Source organism: Mesoplodon bidens (assembly GCF_964165515.1).
Source record: "Mesoplodon bidens genome assembly, chromosome: 8".
Lineage (NCBI taxonomy): Eukaryota > Metazoa > Chordata > Mammalia > Artiodactyla > Ziphiidae > Mesoplodon > Mesoplodon bidens.
The window spans coordinates 102,006,911-102,028,491 of NC_138165.1; the positions used below are offsets into that span (position 1 = coordinate 102,006,911).

The 21,581-nt window shown below is 40.8% G+C and overlaps 1 protein-coding gene across 1 annotated transcript in view; it reads right to left on the reverse strand.

Moving 5' to 3' along the window:
• Window positions 1-8,855: 8,855 nt before the first annotated feature.
• The window catches only part of IRS1 (insulin receptor substrate 1), a 61,104-nt gene continuing 48,378 nt past the window's right edge, over window positions 8,856-21,581 (reverse strand). The window contains exon 2 of the mRNA XM_081241947.1: window positions 8,856-9,887. The gene's annotated coding sequence lies outside the window, so the exon portion shown is untranslated. The remainder of the gene's footprint in view (window positions 9,888-21,581) is intronic.

Sequence of the window (21,581 nt, forward strand, 5' to 3'; positions counted from 1 at the left end):
CCTTAACAGCTGTCCCATTTCAACACTGTCCCTGTCTCCTACCCGCCACCTTGCTGACTCTCCAGGTCGACCTCAGCAACCCTCCAGGACAGGACTTCCCAATCTGCGCACACACTTCTCCCACTGCATGCTGGGCCATGAGAGCACCTCAAACCTCGCCAGGAAAGGGGGCGTTAAAGCCCTTTTAGAATCTGTTTTAATCAACCTGGTATAGATACAGTTTTAAAATAAAGTCACATTAAATGCGGGTGGAACAGAAATCCAGTTTTCTTACCCATAAAACAAGTGGTCCAGACACACTGAGATCTGAGATCACTTCCAGAACTAATACGGGAGTGCCAAGAACTGGGTCCTTGTGCCACATCATAGCATATAATAGTTCACATATAATATCACAGGTGTGGTGAATGAATAAGTAGTGGGGTTTTATAATTTAAAACTACCAAGGAATTGTGTTCCTATCCAATGACAACTTATAACAATGCTTTTTTTTTTAAATCCAATAATCCTCAAATATGTTATCTTCGTCTCATAGGTTATCAGGTATTATCTTCCTGACCTGAATTCATGCTCTTGGCACTGGTTTCGTTCTTAGCATTGCGGCTGATGACGAGTTGGAGAAAGAGACTGGAAGAGGATGCCTGTTTACTGTCTCTCCTATTGGTCGAGATCCTGCCTGCTGTTCTGGAGACTGACCACAGTCTACTTTGAACTTCTTTTGGAGTCTCTTAGGGAAACCCAACTTCTTTAAAAATGATAACTTTTAACTAATGATTTCTCCTTTTTTTATTTTTATTATTTTTTTGGCTGTTAATGTAGAAAAACTGAGGCAACAAAAGGAAAAAGTATCATCCGAGATTTACTCTGCTTCAGCTCTGCGTGCCTAATGGTAAAAGTAGTTTAGTGTTAAAGAAGTCCTTTTAGCACTGCAAGGATCAGCTCCATAGGGGTTAAGAGACAGTAATAAACTCTGTCCAACAGCACTGTAATTGTGGCAGGAGCACTCCAGAAAGCCCCTTGAACAGATCCAGGATAATTTCAGAAGCCCAGGGCAAGGGTCTTTGCCTCATCGTAAGGGTCTTCGCCTTCTCTCTCTTAAAAAACATCTATTAGGGCTTCCCTGGTGGTGCAGTGGTTGAGAGTCCGCCTGCTGATGCAGAGGACGTGGGTTCGTGCCCCGGTCCAGGAGGATCCCACATGCCGCGGAGCGGCTGGGCCCGTGAGCCATGGCCGCTGAGCCTGCGCGTCCGGAGCCTGTGCTCCACAACGGGAGAGGCCACAACAGTGAGAGGCCCGCGTACCGCAAAAAAAAAACAAAACAAGCAAACAAAACAAAACAAAACAAAAACATCTATTATAGGGCTGGGCAAACATTTTTATAAAGGATCAGATAGGAAGTGTATTACTTTGGGGGCCATTTGGTTTTTGTCACAATTACTCAGCTCTGCTGTTGTAGTGCCATAGGCAATACATAAATGAATGAGCAGAGCTATGGTCCAATAAAACTTTATTTACAAAAACAGACAGCCGGACTGGAATTGGCTCACAGGCCATAGCTGGCTGACCCCCGACTGATTGATCACGGAGTGTTGAGATGTATGGTAATACCAGCATATGGGGGTTCGCTAAGATTCTCACTCAACCTCTCCCCACCCTTTTTTTCTTTGGCTGCACCGTGCGGCATGTGGGATCTTAGTTCCCCGACCAGGGATCGATACTGTGCCCCCTGCGTTGGGAGTGCTGGTTCCTAACCACTGGACTGCCAGGGAAGTCCCAGACCCCCTTTTTTTAAAACAATATTTTGTTTTCTTTCTCATTATGAAAATGAGACATGATCATTGTAAAAACTTACAGAAAAATAGAAAATATAAAATAAAAATGATGCAAGAGGGAGGAGGTATGGGGATGTATGTATATGTATAGCTGATTCACTTTGTTATACAGCAGAAACTAACACACCATTGTAAAGCAGTTATACTCCACTAAAGACGTTAAAAAACATCATCCATCAAACATACCACTTTTTAATATTTTGAGATATTTTGTTTTGTTTGGGATTTTGTTTGGTAGAATCAAGATAAAGCTGTATTTACAGTAAGTGCAAATTTACCTAATTCTCGCATTTTTATGCTAATTCCTACATAAGTTTAGACTAATTTTACTAATTTCTACTTTATAGATTATTTTTTCAGGAGCCATGAGAAACTCTAGTGATATCACTTCTCTCACACTTACAGTGAGAGGTTGTGGTACTTGAGATTTGGAGCAACTTACATAGAGAAGGGAGTGGAAAGGATACTGCCTAGTGACTGCCAATAACACATTCCAGTAAGGTCAGGGTGTAGAACAGCCCCGGAGAGAAGGAGTGTGTGTGTGTGTGTGTGTGTGTGTGTGCGCGCGTGCGCACGCGGGCGCGTGCGTGTGTTGGGGAAACAACTTGTTACTAATATAGTTTCCTGCGGCCCCTGTTAAAATCTCTATGTTATAATAAACCTGTCAGGAAATTCTGTATAGGTGTACAGTCCAAGCTTTGGGAAGCACTGTGGGTTCACGGGGCTCAGGGCATGCCATCCCCAAATACAGCCCTTTGGCACACTGAATATTTTAAGCTGAAGGAGTTTGAGAAAACAGCAGCAGCAGGAAGGTCACTCTGACCTTCTCTCGCCATCTGCCCCTGAGACAGGTCATAAAACCCTCATGTGAGAAGTGCCCTCCCTACACTCAGGAAAGGAGCATCCTTATCTCCAAAGACAAAGAGACGCCAAGAAGAATGCAAACAGACAGGCCTTGCTCATTTTCCCCCAGTTCAGTATGCTAACCTCACGCTCCTTAACCTATCATATTCCTCCACAAGGGTCCACGCTCCATCAAACCCAGCACAAAAATACTCAGCGAGCTGTTTCTTCAGGTCCTTAGGAAGGCTCCATGTCATGTAAAAATGCATATGTATACATTTATATGTTTTTCTCTTGTTAATTTGTCTTTGTCAGTTTAATTTTCAGACCCAGCCAGGGACCTTAAGAGAGTCAAGGAAAACCTTTCCCTCCCCTGGAGGGTATATGAGAGAGGCGATTCCTATATTGAGGAAGCTTTGACCATTCTATCACTTCAGGTCAGGACTCTCTCTAGCTCAGATGACCCCACTTTTTTCCTATTGTCCATCTGGGTCATCTATCTAATCATCAGTATCCACACCAGGGAAGGTAAGGAGTTCTGATTTAATGAGTTTACAGGAGGCAATACGTAAAAGCTGATGCCTAAAAATACAGGTGCTTGGATTTTTTTGTGGCTTTCACATCTCACCTACTGTCCTGCTACATTCCTAAAATAAAGTTATCTCTATTGTGCTGCTGAAGAGGGGTGAGCTTCTTCAGGGAACAAATGGGGAATCACAAAAAGACTTTGGACAGGAATGAACTAAGCTAGACACAAAGATAAAGAATGGAAATAAGTGTAATAAGGGTCTGTTACTGGGTAGGGTGAAAATGATAAGTTGGAGAGAGGTTTCCTCTCTGGTTCATGTGAGATCATATTTGCTCAGTAAGTTAGTAATAAAAAGAAGCTGTAGTGATAGTGTTTTTAATGTAGAGAATTTCATTTTTTAAAGAATTTGGAAACCAGAGACTTGCAGTGGCACTGATGAGAATACAAGCTTTGCCATCAAGCAGTCCACGCTTGAGAGGCTGCTCCATCCCATAGTATCCCTTGACCATAGTCATGCCCCTTCTCTCTTCTGCTTGCCTGTCTAGGGAATATAGAAATGATACATGATAGTATCTACCTCTGGGTTGCTGAAAGGATAAAAAGAGATAACCGCTGTACATCCTGGTGGCTAATCTAGAATAAACGCAGAATAACTGCTGCTATTGTTTATAATAGAATCAGTGAGGTAATTACAAATTCTCCTTGCCTGTTCACTCTTGCAGGCATTTTATTATTGACATTTTACTTGCCATAGTTTGTTTCTGTATATGTGTAAAGATAATAAGACAATTATGCTATAAATTGCACCATTAATTCACTCCAACTAGACTTCCCTCAAATTAATACTAATGAGTGATGTTTACTTGTAATTTTAATAGAAGTTAGAGTGATGTTTGCTTTGCAATACCACTGGCAGGGAAAAAATCAGTTTTTTGTTTTTGTTTTTTTAAAAAATAAATGGAGAAAGCTAATATAAAGTGAAGATGAAATAATGACTTCAAGCATTTATTCGATCATGTTGCATGTTACTTCTTAACAATAAAAATTTCATTTACTATGCGTGCCAGGCAGAAGGAAGACTCCTCTGGCCTGGTGCACCAAATAAGGATAGAAAAGACAGAAAACTCAGTCTTGTCACTCTTGTGGAGCACCATGCTCGTTAAAAGTAAATAAATTAAAAAGATTAATCTCGAATCTGTTTCCAAAATGTTCAATAATTTGAGTCTACCCTAACAACATAGGACACATCAATCATCTATTTAAATTGTTTAAGCAAGAAAGCTCAACTTGGGAGGGACGGGGGGGTTCACTGTTTGTATATTGGCAACATGGTTTATTATTTTCAAAAATCATTGGTGTTCTATCCATTCCAGGGGTGAAACGATCCAAAAGGCTCCCCTTGTACAGAAATCAGGATTTTCCAAACGTGCCAACCACAAGAATCACGTGTTTAGACATACTTTCCCAGACAGCTCCAGGAAATCAGCATGTTGAGTAAGTGGCCCTAGTCATCAGACAAGTTTGGGCAACACTTCCCTGCAGTGGTTCTCAGCCCTGACCTGTACTGGAGTCTCCTGGAGAAGATAAAAAGCAGCCGCAGCAGCAACTGATGCCTAGTCCCCTTCCCAGACAAAGTAAATCAGCATCTCTGGAGTTGGCCTGGCCACTGATGACAATTTTTCAAATGCTACCCAGATGATGCTAACCATCTCAGATCCCGTCCAGAGGTCCCCTCCAAGGCAACCTGCATCAGAACAAGAGCTTCGTTGAAGGTTGACAAGGCTCTTCTAGTGCCTCTCAACAGAACACATACCTTTCCACCCCAGGGAGGATAGGTTTTTGCTCCCCCCTCTCTCTTCCCATCACACCACCACCAACAAAAGCAACTCACAATCTTTTCAGAGGTCTTTTTCTTTATATTCTTGGCCATTGGAAGCCAAGTGAAGAGGGACAGGGTGAGGTAAACCTATCCATTCCAAAATCATCTATTAAAGTATGTTAAATAGTGTCACACTGCTCTTACCCAATCAAATGCCCCGGAAAACTTTAATTGGCAGTTTCTGTTTCATGTCCCATAATCAAAAACATGAAGGATCACTAGCATTCACATCCGTGAATTCATTTAGACAGTTTTCTTTAATTAACGATGAAGACACTACAGTTCTAAGTACCAGACAGAATCAGGGGGAAAAAAAACCTGAAAATAAGCATAACACTATAAAGAAAACTTGGAAAAAGTGAATCTAAATAAAAATATATACCTGACCTGGTATCCATTACATATATACATAATACATGTTATACACATATATACAATAAATGTTTTGGTAGCAATACAGACCATGCATTGGTCCTTTTGAACACAGATGAAGTAGCACCATAAGCAGCACCACCATCTTAAGATGATAAACCAAACTGCACATACATTAAATGAAAAAATATATATGTATTTAATTTGGCCCACTCTGTAGCCAAGACGTGTAAGGAAAGAACTTTGTAAGAAAAATGGTTCCGGGAACTACAATCTTAAGCCAATAACAAAGTTCTAAAAAGAAAAAAAAAAAAGCACTAAAGATGTCTATACAAATACAGACAAGTTTTCCTGTTCACTGAATTTGTCCTATCATGTGGCATATTGTTTAACACTGGGGAAATTAACAACAAAAACAAAGGGAGAGATTTAAGTGCCAGGTGAATAGCCAAAGTCTTTAATACCAGATCTCTTGGTGTATACATCACAGATGCCATCATCAATGAACTAGGAAAGGAAGACAACTCTCCAGCTATGCCCTATGCTTTCCTAATTGTATTAGCTAATTCTAAGCTCTTGATTACTGATAAATTTCATTAAGAATAGGGTCAAACACCTCCAACATCATTCCACCACTTCCCAGCACCTAATTTGATGCTCTGGTTACAAGTAGGGAAGGAATCCTGTATGCCATCTGACCCACACCTTCTCTATCCATCCTTAGGAGACTGATTTACAAAGCTATAGAAGGACCCTCATGATCTTCTCTGACTTGGATTTGGAAATGACCAATGGCACCAAGTGTTTAACCCCTTGATGGTCTACTGACCACAGGGCTCTATTTGCCCTCCATGACTAAGCTCACAGAGTGGAGGTCGTTCTCTTACATCTGGCAAGGTCATATTTCCTCACATCCCTACAATGTATGCTTCTTCCTTTCGAATTTCTCAGCAGCCTATATAAATGCAGCATTCATACTGCAACTAACATACATGAGGTCCTAGGAACACTTACTCCCCTGTCAAGTCCTTGCAAAGGAGCAAGTTTCTATCTGGTCTCTATCCATTCTCCTTCCCATGCCTTCCAGAGGGTCCTGTCTCTCCCCAGTCAAGGTCTTAATTCCTGCAGTGTTTCTGGTTTCCATGCCTCCTTGCGTGACAGACTGACCTACAGAGCCCTGACAAAGCAGTTGGAACACTGCACATTAATCTCATTTTTCGTGGCTCTGTTATCAGTGGATGATGAGCTCCCCTCCCCCATTTTGAAACCATCTGCAGTGAGTAAGAATGAAAGTTTTCAACTACACGGCGTATTGCATTCAGGATGCAAGATTGAACAAAACAGGGCCTCATTATTGTCAAATACTGTTTCTTATAGTTTAGTAAAGCTGTTTAATACTTTAAATGTCTCAGATTTAAAAGACTGCTAGGAGGCAAACGTCAGTGAAAGAAAAGTTAAAAATCTCTACTTCTGGCTAGATGATTTTTAGAAAATCCATTTTTGCAGTCAATGTTGATTAGTCAGGAGAGTCCCTGACCTTTGAAAGTTAGCAAGAAACAGCCACAAATGTAACATCAGTACTGAATTGTCATTATTGACTCAGGTGGTTGATCATTAATGGATTCTCTTCACTTTTAGCTGGTTCTAGGACTTTTATTTTCTTTTGCTCAGAATAAAGATATCATCAAAGTCATGGAACATATTTGTTCTTTCCACAAAGGAGAATTTTAAAACTCTGCCTAAGTCTCTAAGAAAGAACACTGTAAAAGGTTGGTCTCATGAAGAAAAGCCACTAACTTACAGGTTAACCAGAGGCCACTAGAAGTCCCATTAAGGTAAGCCTTTGGCTGGCCTACAAATACTTTGAAATGGATAAAAGCCAAGTCTCCTGAATAGGAACTGAACACAAGGACTTAGCAGCTAAAGATCAACCCCTCATGTAGACAGAGCAAGAGTTTTTGCCTTAAATACCAGCAACTTCCAGTTTTAAATGGGTGAAGTTTGATACCATCAGAAAACCCAGCTCGGGGACCACTAGAAGCAGCTTAAATAAGAATGCCTACCTTGATACTGTTTGACTCAAGAAAACATCAGTGAAACAGAAACCAAGAGATGGCTTTTTCCAGTCTGATTCATTTCTTGTTCTCACCCAGAATATGTTGATAACCCCACATACAGAGGTATCTTGGTAATACATATTCAAAGTTTATGTTCCTTGAGAAATAATAACTACCTTTACAGGAAAATGGGTGGGGCTGACTTTGTTCATTGATTTCTCTTTAATTATTTATGTCTTCAACGGAAGAGAGTGGACAGCTTGTCTCCTTCCTACACAAGCAAGAGTATGAGTCAAAATACTTGAAAAATGAAAGTTTGACTAAGAAAGTCTTTTTTATAAAGAGTAAAAAAAACAACAAAAAACTTTCTATCAATTTTTTTAAAATCGGTAGTGTTCTCTCCTAATAGGAAATGATGTCATTCAGTAAGTTCCTTGAAAACAATGGATTCTTATGACTACAGACCTATTTATCTTAGAAACTGATGAGCATGCAAATGATTAGAATCTGCAACAATGAACATTGTACAAGAGTCTGTGAGGTACATGCCATCCGGCTGAGTTAACAGTAACACAGGCCTCAGCAGGGTGAGGGGTTCCATTGATCTCCACTCCCTTTTGAGTAGAGCAGGGGGTACCTGACCCATTGATGAGCAGCCACTGCAATGGCCCCCAACCCTGGCCCCTTCCTGGCAGCCCCTCTCCCACCCAGGGAGATCAACCCTTCAGTGAAAGAAAATGTTGCTCCTCTCAATAGCAGGGCTGGGACTTCCTGATGGAGAGTTTACATGGACTCCGGGGGAGTCTGATACTAGCCTTAATTCACTGAACCTTTAGGAAGCTTTCTGGTCAAAGATTCAAAACTCTGTAGGCAATTTCTTGAAGTACGTCCATTGCCATTTCTTTTTCACAAGGAAAAATTCCAAGATGTGTGTACTTTCCAAACAAGAAAAGGATTAACATTTTCACTGCTGGCTAGATGTTTACATAGCAGGTCATTATGCTTTGATGTGCTCTCTGTGCCCTGGGTTTTATTAACTAATCACGCATAGGCCAGTAGCCACCAGGGCAAATGGACCAAATTACATTCAGTTAAATAATGTAACACTGGACATTCTCAGAAAACATGAGATAAGAGTCTTAAGGAAAGTGACATGTAGCCCTGGTCATGATAAAAAAACACGTTCTGGAATTTTAATTTCTGGTTAGAAATGAAAGAAAAGTATTCACTTGTCTTACATCTTTCTAGAGACAGTGCAGGAAATGAAAGATCCTAATGTGTGCAACAGAAAAAAAAATGGTGGCAATGGAACAGGAAGCTTACAGAGTGGGGGAGGGGAGAAGAAAAGATCAACAGTCTCTAGTTTATTATGAATAGAAAGAAATTTCCAGAATTTACAAACACCCACATTGTTCATTCCAAAGAGAGCTTTTGATTCCAAGGGATCACCCATGTCGCCTCCTCTTTACAGTATATACAATGGAAGACACTGATTGCCTTTTCTTGTAATTTTGTTTCCATTCAATTGCCAATTTTAAGCTGACACTTGAAAATACCCAGTAGAATATATCCTTCTTCAGTTTAATTAACATGGCCTATTGCCTTACAGAAAAAAAAAAAAAAAGAACGAAATTAAGATCAATTCTTGTAAGGATCTCAGCTCAACATCAGGGCTATATTACAAGAGATAGTATCAGCAAATAGAACTATACAATTGAGAACCATCTATGGCACTATGATTCTTATTATATTACTTTTCTGAATTACAATCTTAAAACAAGGATCGTACCCTATTCTACTCGTTAGCCTTGTTTTAAGCATTTGCTCCACTCTTTACAACAGAACATTGTATACCTCAGTTCCACATCCCAAAAAAAGATGTGCTGTAAGAAAAGTTACATTTTAATTAAAAAAATTACACTTATAAATCAAAAACCTATGTTAAATATTTAATACTCTCTCCACCCAAAGCAAACAGTTCTGTATGAAATAATTTACAATGATGCTCTGTCGTACACGGTTTCAGCAGCAGATGAAATGTGTCTTGTAAATGCAATGAGCGTAAACCCATTCTCTTGTGGCACGGTGGGGGGCACATCAGCTCATGTGGCCAGCTAAGTCCTTAAGGTTGAAGATGAAGTTTATGCAGACTCATTGTTCTGGTGTCACAGTGCTTTTTTCTTGGCACGATATAGAACGTGCAGTTCAGTCAACAAACTCCTGAGGATTGTGTAAAGTAAACAAACTGAAATGGGTGCATCGTACCATCTACTGAGGAGGAAGATGTGAGGTCCTGGTTGTGAATCATGAAATATTTAGAGTCTGGGTACCCATGAGTTAAAGGAGGATTTGCTGAGGTCATTTAGGTCTTCATTCTGAAAAGGAAAACGAAAGAATTCGTCACCACGGGCATCTCAAAACGCACGTTTGATAGCTTTTTAGGGTTCTTCTTTTAAAAGGGGCAGCACCTTTTAAAAGGGGCAGCTTCAGGTAAACTGAAGCTACAGGCACAAGCAGTACTGAGTACTTCAGTACAATCAACAAACTGTACTTAACTTCTTTCTTTCAAAATGCAAGAGTCTACAGCAATCACAAACTCAAAATAGTCAATATTAAGTCAGTAAACCAATCGATGTGATTGGGAGGTTTCAGAAGTTTAGCAATACAAAAATACGAAACACTTTGATGTTCTTATGATCAAAACAAAAATGTCCACTGAAGCTTTTGTGTAAAACAACTACAAAATATGGTAAGCAGGTTACAGTCAGGCTAGGCTTAATCTTCTTTTGGTTAAAAGTCAACTACAGACTTTAGAATTTGAAGTTGCAGGGCTTAACATTACAAAATCTGAAATCGTTTTTTAACCTGACATTGGTTGACAGGAGAATTTTAGATGCAAAAGGAGATCCAAGCAAAAGAGACCTAGTTAATCATTAACTAAAGAAAGGGGTTCCGATTTAGGTCTAACAGAAATAAGTTATTCTGGCAGAAATACAACATTTCTTCTATGCAATTTCAAAAGTCAAACCTCAAGGGGTGTTACCCATTCCCCTCCAGAGAGGAGACACCTTTTCAACCTCATAAAGCCTCTTTTGCTCTCAAGTCTTAACATTAGAAAATCCTTCTGAGGTCCCTATTTTTCATGCATCCAAAAGGTATCTATAAACATCAATATTTATAGAATGTCCTGAGCAGTAGATGGCACAGAGTAGCTAATCAATATACCTGTTGAATGAGTAAATGGTTGCATTAAGTACTATGGAGGATACAAAGGTGAATTCTGCTATAGGCTCTGCTTTCTAGAAATTCTAGCAAGGAAGGTAAGCTTCATTCACAGATAGATGGAATGCAAAGCAGAAACGGGGTGAATACCATGATAGATGCACATAAGCAAAAAGCTCTGGAGGTATGGAGGTGGGAAGAACACTTCTAGCTAGGAGAGTAAAGGAAGCACCTCGTTGACACACTTGGCTTGGTTTGGCAGAAATGGAATAGTTTGGGGATGTGGAAACAGGGATGGGGTTTCAGTGTTGCATCTCCAGAGCCCAGCACAAGGGCTGGTACCTAGCAGGAACTCACTAAATATGAACAGAACGAATGAAAGGGACAAGGCACACTTCCCACTGGGGGCACAGGACAAAACGAGGCCCAGTGGGATGAGAGCCCAGCCCTGGACAGGCCAAGTGAGGAATGTGGTTTTGTCGGAGCACAAGATATCAGCAAAGGGGTAGGAGGAGTGACGTCTACAAACGCAGGTTGGGGTGGGTGGTGAGGAACCTTGAAGGACAGGCCAAGATGTCTTTAAATAAGTGAAGGGACCACAAGGACATGCTTTGTGATATGATCCACACGCAAGCAGTAATGATCCAGGTCAGCCACAAGGACAGCGATAGACTAGAAAATCCACACGAGGTAAATGTTGACCAATGTAATTTTTTCTTTCTTTTCTCTGCCTCTCCTCTTTGAAGGAGAGTATGGCTGGGACCAGCCAGTATTCATCATCTACAGAATGGCTTTCAGGGAAGTTGAAATTTACCAGATAAGGACTCAGTTTTACCAGGAGATTTCTGTTCATTTCACAGTCTTAACTCCGCCCCTAAATGACAGAGAAAGTCTATTTTTCTACTTACAAATAAAGCCTTGACATAGAGACACCAAGGTAAAAAAAAAAAAAAACCAAAAAGAGCACTCCAGGCTTATCTCTCTAATTGCCAGAGAAACAGGATTTACTGTGAAAGCTACAAGTGAAAGAAAACCTGGCCTTTCAAAAACCCCAGAGATCTTACTTACTTTCAAGTTTCTCCTGAATTCATACTGCAATCTACCAAAATGTTCCTACCAGGATATCTACATACAGCTTAACACAGCTTCATACATCCGGGCCTAAAATTAAGTAGGAAGGCCATACTTTATTACAAAGGCTTGAGACAAACAAACAAACTGCCAATTTATGTAAAATGGGGGAAAAGTTAAGGATGCACAATGTGCTTTTCATTTTACGTCTGTCTCTCATCCAGAACAGCTGAATGAACAGCTTAGCACAGGAACAAACTATATCCAGTTGTGTCATCACATGTGCCAACCTGCATGGATGCAGAAGGGCAGAAATTGGGGGCCCTTCAAGGAGAGAAAAAAAAATATGGCTTCGCCAGATGCTGAAATCTATTGCTTTGGGCCACTCGGAAACCATCCTTGTAATTTTCCACAAGTAGTATGTTCAAAGAGCAGGAAATAAAAGGATGTAACAATTCCTTCATATACCTTCCACTCCAAAATCTCGGCATACTACTTTTCAAAGTCTTTATCGTAAATCCTGATCAACATATGTCTCAGCCATTAATGCTACCTACCAGCACCATCAACTTAGGAGTCTAGAAAAAAGTTAAAGTGGGAAAGTGGTAGGCAAGGCTGACATAGAGGAAATGGGAACAGAAGCTATAAACAGACGATAGAGGCCTGGAAAAATTTAAAGAGAGAGTATGAAGTTCACAACTGTTTATCTTTGTGCAAGGGTGTGTGTGTGTGTGTGTCTGTGTCTGTACATAAAGTTTAGCTACTGAGTAAACGACAAAGATTTTTAACAGACATCCTCAGTGAGGACTCTTCCTTCCTGCAGCCACCCTGGGGTCTGCATACTTATTCCAATCATGCAGCCATTGTTCGAAGCATTTTTGGAATGCCTTCTTCAAGTCCCATTTCTTTCTTGCAACTGCCTTCTCAGCCTTGGGCATATTCTTTTGAATGGTCTCTATAGCAGCCAGTTTGGCCGTCTGAGGGCACATTTGATCTTTGGAGACAGCCAAAAAGCTTTGAGAGCCAAATATGGTGAGTAAAAGAGCTGATTAAGCTGGATAATGGTTCCCAGCGAGGTATTATCGAAAGCCAAAGAACTCCAAAAACTAAAGTTCCAAAACCATAGCTGTTTACCATTGTTGTAATAAGTTTTGTCGGAAAGGAACTCTCCTAACATTACACACAGACCTTAGCAGACGCCTCATGGGACTTCTGTCTATATGCCTGCCTCTACACACTTGCAATCAAGAAGGGCTGTGCTTGAATAAAGCAGCTTACTTGATGAAGGGCAACCGTGTATATTTGTTTGCATGCAGTATAATCTATATTCATACATCTTTGTAACTTGGGAATATGTAAAAAAAAAAAAGCAATACTAGCCTCCCACAGTCATTAAATGCAATAAACATCTGTTGAGTGACAAATTAAAAAAAAATACAATGATAAAGGCTGTAACGCACGTGCTGGAAAAGAAGACATGGGCAATGTGTGTTTAATGCACTTTATATATACAACTCCAATCGACTCACAACCAACCATATGAGGCAAATATTGCTACGATGTTTTACAAAAACTCATTTGTAGTGCTCATAAACTGGAAACGGAAAAAGCAAAACATATCCTTGGAGAAGAGCTGTGCAAATATCAAATGGTGATGTTCCTGTTATACATTCTCTCTAGTTACATCACTGGGGAATAACTTCTGAACCCAGAAATACGATGCACCTGTCACAAGATTTAGTAGCAGGAAATTACATTTTGACAAAATTTCATCACCACATCAGCATCTACGGTCTGCATGTGTCTTCTCACAGGATAAAACCCACCTAATCCTGTTGCCAGTAATGAAAAATGTAATTTTTAAAGCATTATCAAATAAGTCAACACTTGGGCAATGCTGCTTGAGACCTATGGATTATTGCATTATTGTATCCAGTAGGAATTTACATCTTCTGGACTCGACCCACTTAAACTATGCCGGCTAGAGCTGAAAAACAAAGCTTCCGCTTCCTTTCACACTATCTCAGCCTACTGATTAGTCTCCACTGAGTAAGCAGCTGAAAACAGCATAAGGTTATGATATAAGTACAAGAGAAGGATCCACACCCTTTCAGCAATGCATTTTTAGTCAAACCCATTGGCTAAAAGTTTTTATCTTGTATTTAACTTTTGTTGAGTTAAGCACAACATAGTTAAAATACCTGGTTAGAACGTTACTGGCGGTTTCTGCTTTTACTAAGGAGATGGGAGTATAATATTGTAAGTTGCTTGGCTGTTGTCATGTATAAAAAGGTAGCCAGAAAGAAACTCTTCCTTATCCAATTATGCTTGAAAAAAAAAAGTAACTATAGTAATGACTTTTCTTCAATGGAGATCATTGTTTGAGATCTTATATTGTAGATTCAACTAGAAAAATTCATATAAATAAATTCCTCCACTTGAAGAAATGTGTCAAAACTGCACATTTCTCTTTCCCTTAACATAAACAGCTGTGACTTAAAAAAAAAATCTTGAGCGTAATATAGAAAATTTATGAGACAGTAAATGTAAAGAAGGAATAAACATATAATTCATTATAAACATTATAATTCCTGTCACCCAAGGGAAACCGCTATTCAGCTATGGTTCTGATTTCATTATTTACTTAAAGGATTTGAACTTTTAATATTCCATATTTAATGTCAAAAATATTTTAAGTAGCGAGGAAATAATGTTTTAATCACATTTAGATCTTTCCCATTCTGAAAAATCTGTGATGAGAAATCTGTGATGAGAAGATAAAATGTTAACCAACATTTTAAACCTTCTTGGTATTCTACTCTTTCCCATCCTCCCAATTCATTGTGCATGGGGGGGAAGTATGACAATTTGAAAGCAGAAAAAAACCCCTCTGGCTTCCTGGGTTTAGTTTCCAAAAGCCTAAGTCCTTAAGGGAACGGCACAGGCAAAGTATTCAGAAGAGCCAGGAGGGTGGGGGGGAGACTACTCTCAGAGGAGAAAAAGGTTACCTTTGGCTGGGATCAGAGGGAGAGAAAAGGTGGAAGGGATGTGAGCGCAGAGAGGTCGGTAGGGAACTCTGCACCTTGCAGGATGCTGAACACAGCACCTGTGACATCTTCCTATACCCTGTCTTCCCAGGTCTGTTGATTTCTTATTTCGCACAATTATATTCAACTGCGTACCACTAACCATGAGCACCGTTCATCTCCTCAGCTACCGCACTGACGCTAATGTAGTTAATTCATGGTACTGCTAATTTAGAGCTGATCAAGTCTTCCAGAATGCTTACCTATAACACCTTATAACACACCGCAAAAGTACTCTGTTTTTAAGTGTACCTGAAACCTGAAAAACAGGCCCAGTAATTTTTTTTTAAATCATCAGTATCAAATACATTTATAGTCCTGGTAGTGTGTAGGTGTTCCTTATTTTACCATTCACGATGCAATCACCGACAGATAAACGAAAGCATGGATCCATCTGACGGAATGTGAAACCCCTTATGAAAGGAATTTCCTGACTTAGAGCTTGGGTTCTACCATGTGGGTTTGATGGTAGCATCTAGGGAGGAAGCAGCATTACCAGCCCAGCTCTGTTAGCTACGGTAATCACCCAAAGAAAAGAAAGTTAAATCCAGAGAGCTTGAAGTTTGGGCCAAGGGGAACATTTCTCTGCTCTTCACAAGGTATGGCTGGGAGGTATGGGGGCAAGCTGAGACTCTGGGAAAGGACAGCTCTAAGTAGTGAAAAAGGCTTCTGTTTTAAAGCCTTCAGACCATAATCACCAAAAAGAAAAAAGAAAAAAAAAAAGTTAGGATTGAACTAAAGAAGTCAAGTTAGAGGTAAGACCCAAGATGTTTGCTACTTTATGTTGAAAGGAGAAAGCCGTTTTAGCTAAAGGAAGGAAACCAACATCTTAGGTCAGAACTGAGCTGGAAAAGACTTGGTTTCATGGTATTAAATGGCAAAGGGTAACCAACCGGCCAAGCCAGAGCTTTTTAATGGAGCTGCTTAAATAGCAGTTTTGCCTGGTGCGAGTCACATGGGGGAGGGTTGGTGAAAATAACAAGGTTGCTGGCCAGCCCTTCCAGAGCGCAGAGTTGCCAAGGACGGATATTCGGGGAGAGTTGCCAACATGTGAGAGGCCATCTCGCTCCAGTTCCCTTTTTGTCCCAGGGAAAGACCTTCTGGCAGGGCTGGTGACTTCAGGAGACCACCAATGAAGACAGGCACACATATTACGCAAAGGAAAGGAGAGGGAGGGCCCAAGGAGCCGACCGTCATGCCTGTGGGCTCCCGATGTGGTCCAGCACGGGGAAGGCTGTCAGCGCCAAAGGGCAGAGGAAGGAGGGTCTCGAAACTTTTGCAGAGAGTTAGGGATTTACGGAGAAGATAGGTTTAAACAACAACAACATATCGTTCTCAACAATGAAAAGTATTCTGTCAACGATCTATTAAGGAAATCTGAATAAACATTCAGAAATCTTTTAAGCCAAAGAATATACACTTCAGTTATTGCCCATTCTTTTTAGTAAAGACAGAGCATGCTGATAAAGCAAAAGGTAATTAAAAGGTAAAGCAAGTGGGGGTCAATACCATAACGGTCTCCCCCCAAAATGTAAATCCAAATGTCTCAGATCTCTCTTCTGCCAAAATTCTAACAAGTCCCCACATACATGATCGTCAAGGTAGAGGAACTCGGAAAAACAATCCCTCTAACATTTCACGTCAGACCACATGTGCTGGGAGAGAGGAAGCTTTCATTTTAACAGAGCTCAACCAAAATAAACCTGTTGCTTGAAGACATGAAAATAACAGGACATCATCTTCCCTACCTGAGGAGACAAGTCATAAAAGTCGCTCTTTCTCCTGCCTTTGTGGGAGCTAATTCTGCAGTTTATTCCTGCCTTCCAGGAAGAACCATCCCAGCTCTGAGGTTTATATTGTAATTTCACATTGGCTTTTTTTTTTTTGGTGATGTTCAGAAATACAGGACATAGGTTTTGTTTGTCTGGCTCTGATAACTAGTAGACTTAAATGAAAATCACGGCTTCGTTTACAACATGGTGTTTGCAATACTGTTTCCGTAATTAGGCAAAAGGAAAAGCAAGCAGACCTAGTCCCCTTGCCCTTACTTTTTCTGTTAAATACTTCATAGAGGTCGCATTCTTTGCTCACTCCCCGGAGTCATCTCATAAATTGAAGGAAGCAAGTGCCTGACTTTACCTTTGAGTAATTGTCCGGCTGCTCAATTGTTTCTCATCTACCATCATCAGCTTTTCTGTAACAGCCCAGGAAACAGAGCACAGAACAAGTGTTCTCACAGACAGCCCTACCATCTGCAGAGAGCAGAGGCAAGGATCATTAACACCACTGACATCACTTTTGGCAGCCGGAGAAAAGGGAAAACCCGTGTTTAATTTATTTCCTACTTACTGCAAGTTTTAGTCGGAGTCCCTGATAATACAGGTTGTGGTTGACTTTATGGAGGCACCTGGTAATGCAAGAAAAATGTACTGAACTGAACAAGCATCTTTCAAAGGAACCACGAGGTACCTCAGCCATGTGGCCCTGATCTCTCCTTCCTGTAAGTGTTTTGGTCATTAAACTGGCCTAACACAGGACAGGGCCATTCCCAGCTGTTTGTAAGAAGGTCAAGCTCAGAAGGAAACTTTCCCTACTACACACCTCTAATTAACATCTCCTTAAACGCATCAGCATAAATCACAAACAACAAGGTTTTAGTCTTTGTCTTCCTTCTTTCTTTGAGTATACCAAGGGGGAATGTGGGGAAGAATTTCAACTGGGAGTCTTTGAAGTTAAGTGAGCTGTCCCCCCACCTTTTTTTTCTTTTTTCTGAAGCAGTCTAAATCATGAAAGAAAGCTCTCTGAAACCCATTGAAACAGATCATAAATATATTATGTAAGTATATGGCAGCATATTTCAAATGTATTCAACCCACAATTCTCATTCATTTTACCTTAAGGATTCTTGTTAAAGACATGCAAGGCATAAAGATCTCTGGGCTATGAGAGCAATAATTAAACAAAAGTCAATGTGAGGGAAGATGGAAAACTGTACCATCCACCTTAGACTACAGAAGGCCAGAGGTTCTAAAATAATTGGGTTACTTTAAAGATGAGCATCATGTTGCTTACAATAAAGTAACAGAATAAATGCGTTTCCCTTGGGTTGCCACTACCTGAGTGATACGTGAGTAACCTGTAAGCAATTTTGAATTCTAAAATGTAATTTAGGAAACCCCGTCCAGGCAGGTTATTTTGAGAATGAAGACAGAGCCATTACATGGCTGTTAATGCTTTTTAAAGACTGATCAATTTTAACTCAGGGCTTATTTCCAAGTTAAGATTTTAAAAAAGACTGACAATGTACATTATCCCTACTCTCGTTACCCTTCTCTCTGTAATTGTGGGAAAGTTACCAATCCTCCTAAATCGCAATATTTTCACCCGTAACATGGGGCTAACGGTGCCCATTCCATAGGGTTATCACTGCAGTTCAATGAGATAATATGTGAAAAGTTCTCATCATTGTGTTTCACACATAACAAGCCCTCCATCATTAAACCTTACTGGAACCACTGTCATGAAGAACTAGAAATCCTCGGATCTCATATCCTCTCCGGATACCTGAATACACACCAGCCCAAAACGTCCTCGTGGGAAGAGCAAGCAACAGTGAATCCACAGACCAGAGGGCAGCCAAGGACCGAAGGTAGAGCCAAGGTTAGGATGTATCTTGGGAAGAGAGACAAAGTTATTTCAGAAAGGAGGTGGGTACGGGGGCAAGGCCAGAACAAAACGTAAAAGTAGTAAAAGTAGTAGTAGTAAAGCTAAAAATGACCCCGTGACACGATTTTAGACAAACACCTGCTTACTTACAAAGGGCACAGCTCCAGTTAAGTATCAGGACGGAGAGCATTAGCAGATCTTTGAGCAGTTCTTCAGTGAATGCCATCCTCAGAAATATCACGGAAAGGCCACTTCTTCTGTTGCTTTCCCGGAAGAAATTAGAAGCTTGAAGTACCCCCACCCTTTCTAAAGTCGGCTAATGAAAGACTTATAATGCTACAGGAAAGAATTTACAAAGAATTCTCACGAATAGGCTTAAATGGATGCTCAATGCGGTTCTTATGCACAATTGCCAGGTGCCAAAGCATGTTTCTAATTGTCGGGGAAAGAATTGGGCGGCTTTTGTTTCCAAATTCTTTTCCCCAATCTTTCATCTGAAGGAACCGAACAGGAGAGTGGCACAGCCAGCCAGTGCTGCCTGGGTAACTTGACGAAAAACTGAAATTGCTGCCAGATGCACACATCTAATCGTTGGCAGCTGGAAAAGGAGGGGAAGAAATCCGAAAGATAATCTGAAATAATTGATAATGTATACATCGCTCGCATCTCTAAGGTCTTTGAAGCAGACAATGGTGCAGATTTCTAACTAACTGCAAACACTTCTTTTTTGTCTCAGATAAGGAGGCAAATTCTTCCAGTTGATGAAGAGGGTTTGACATTTCACCCACTGACCCCAAGCTCCTGGTCCTTCGCTTTCACCTTTCAAGTCTCACATTCACTGTCCCCTGTTCCTCCCTCTTTTCTCCATTATCTGACATCTCGGCCTTGTCCTTTTTGACTTGCAAAATGGCATTTGCTAAAAAGTTCCCTACTAGCATGCTGAATTAAGCGCATCATGTTAATGCAGTACTGAGCTAGCTGCCTGGACGAACCAGAAGCAGTCTGAGGACAGCTGGGCCAAAATCCTAACAAAGAGGTGGTGACAACTCTTAACTAAGGAACCCTTATGAAGAATACTGATCAATGACTGAGGGGATCACAGTCCCAAGCGAGGTAAATGGGGTCTGTGAAGGCGATCCCCAGGCCCACTGGAGTGCCAGGCAGGAGTCATCGGGACTTCAGCTGAAGTGTGCTCGTGGGGCTAAACCCACTTCTCATAAAAGAGACCCTCTGGCCTCCAAGCATTCCACAAAGTCTCTAGAGCAATAGTTCTCAATTTGAGGGGGTGGGAATAATTTCTCCTGTCGATGGACACTTAGCAGTGCCTGGAAACACTTTTGGTGGTCACATCTGGGGTTGGGGTAAGGTGAGAGAGATGCTATTGGCATTCAGTGGGTAGAGGCTAGGAATACTACCAAACGTCCTACAGTGCACAGAGTGGCCGCCTACAACAAAGAATTACCTGGCCCAAAATGTCAGTAGTGCTGAGGCTGAGAAACCATGTTCCAGAGCTATTGCCTGTAGCTGAGAAAATGGAGGAAGCCATGCACACACTCGTCAGCTGTTTCTGGAGTTCACATCCAGAAAAGTTCACATCACTTCCCTAGTACTCTTCTAGGGAAGAGTAGGAGGGAAGCAGTGTTCCTGCTCTGAGGCTTGCTTTATGGCTGACTGTCACACCATGACCTCAGAGTCCCAGTGGGTGCCTCCCCATTTATCACTGATGGAAAGTTACCTCTACTGCATCCCCCTCCCTCACGACCTTTTTACTAGAAGACAGCTGGTTAATCTGATTAATCTGCCCCATGTTTTCATATGTCCCTGCTCCAAAGGAAAACAGGAAGCTTCTGGATGCAATGCAAAACACTGACTGAAGCGGGGAGAATATCAGGATTGATGAGGCCAAAGCAACAGAATTTGGAGAAGACTAGCAGGGTGTGATGCTGCTCCCCCTATTCTGACCACAGAAAAGAGATCAACCCCACAAGGAAATACAACTGATCACCTCCAGGTCTGTATCTCTGCCCAGCTTAGCCAGGACCTTCTGTATGGTCTTGGACCAGGCATTTGACCTCATTTTGCCTCCAAAATGTAATAAAGTGAAGAAAATACCTTGTCCTCACGATCATTTGCAAAACTCAATGAGATAACAAGAGAAGGACACTGTGAACCAGAAGACACCTTCCTTATGTTACTTGTTATTATTAGTCCCGCTCATTGCCCTTTAAATGTCTGGGAGTTAAAACAAACAAACAAAAAAAATAAGGATTAGGTCCCCTCGGTTCCAGAGTTAGTTGACTTTTTAAAATAAATCCACTGACTTTGTTCTCTAAGAGGCTACTCCTAAGTCACAGAACTGTTGCCCACATGGTTTGTTTTTTTTTTTTTTCCTTTCACTTGATGAAATAAATACCCACCTTGGAAGATGATTTATTACAAAAAAAATAGTCAAAATACAAGACTGAGATAGAAACAGCAACTGGAATTTCTAAATATAAGATGTGTTCCCAGGAAGACACTTTTAGGTCTGTTTTCCCTAAACTTAAACTTGAAGAAAAATAGCAGGGTCGGAGTGGGGGATTGTGGTGCAGGGCACTGCACTTGTACCATCATCGATGAGAGGATACAGTGTTCGAAAGCCTAAAATCTAGACAATGAACAGAGAGAACAAGTTGATTTCCAGGTAGTTAGATATGAAGTTCTTCTGAATGAATCCTAAGGTAATGGTGATAAGAAAAGACCCTCTTTCAATATAGGCCACAGAAGCTGCCGTGGTCCTAAGGTACACAAAGAAAACAACAGCTTCTCTTCTTTCCAGACTGTAGCCTGAGCCGCTGACAAAATGCCTTCAAAATAAAACCGAACCACACAATTTCAATATTACTACCCACCAGCAACAGGCTATAATTAACACTTAATTAACAGCTCTATGATGAGTTTTGCTTAATTCTGCTCAGAAACTGCCTTACATTTTTTCTGCAAAACCGTGTCACCAATGGACAATGGCTTACCTGTTTGCTTGGT